Source organism: Octopus bimaculoides, chromosome 25 (genome assembly GCF_001194135.2).
Source record: "Octopus bimaculoides isolate UCB-OBI-ISO-001 chromosome 25, ASM119413v2, whole genome shotgun sequence".
Classification (NCBI taxonomy): Eukaryota; Metazoa; Mollusca; class Cephalopoda; order Octopoda; family Octopodidae; genus Octopus; species Octopus bimaculoides.
This window is the reverse complement of record NC_069005.1, coordinates 2119769-2120676: the sequence shown is the minus strand read 5'-3', so window position 1 is coordinate 2120676 and position 908 is coordinate 2119769.

Genomic DNA, 908 nt, shown 5'->3' with positions numbered 1-908 from the left:
ATATATACTCTTTCATTCTTTTGCTTGTTTCGGTCATTTAACTGCGGCTATGATGGAGCAACACCTTTAGTCGAATAAATCGACCCTAGCACTTATTCTTTGTAAGCCTAGTACTTATTTTATCGGACTGTTTTGCCGAACCGTTATTTGACGGGAACGTAAACACACCAACATCAGTTGCAAGCGATGGTGGGGGACAAACACATACATACATATATATACACACACATACACGTGTGACGATCGCACGTTACACACCTTCCTTCCAAGCACTGCCATAAACAGCGAAAGTGAGCTAGGATGTCAAAACGTTGTGCGCATGCACAGCAGAGTTCAAGGTCAATCTATGCCAAGCGGTTTTACTCTGCGTGCATTCGTTTCGTTCCTATGGTAACAGTCCGGATACTTATTGATCAAACCTCGTATTTATACAAACTTATATACCTAATATATATATATGTATATGAAGCAGTGGAGACACTATGGCCCAGTGGTTAGGGCAGCGGAGTCGCGGTTTCGATTCCCAGACCGGGCGTTGTGAGTATTTATTTAGCGAAGACACGTAAAGCTCCACGAGGCTCCGGCAGGGAATGGTGGCGAACCCTGCTGTACCCTTTCACCACAACTTTCTCTCACTCTTACTTCCTGTTTCTGTTGTACATGTATTTCAAAGGGCCAGCCTTGTCATACTCTGTGTCACGCTGAATCTCTCCAAGAACTACGTTAAGGGTACACCTGTCTGTGGAGTACTCAGCCACTTGCACGTTAATTTCACGAGCAGGCTGTTCCGTTGATCGGATCAACTGGAACCGTCGTCGTCGTCACCGACGGAGTGCCACGACGATTTATGAAGTTATAAGGATTATTCCATTATTTCGTAACCGAACAACATTCAAATTCCCCACCCC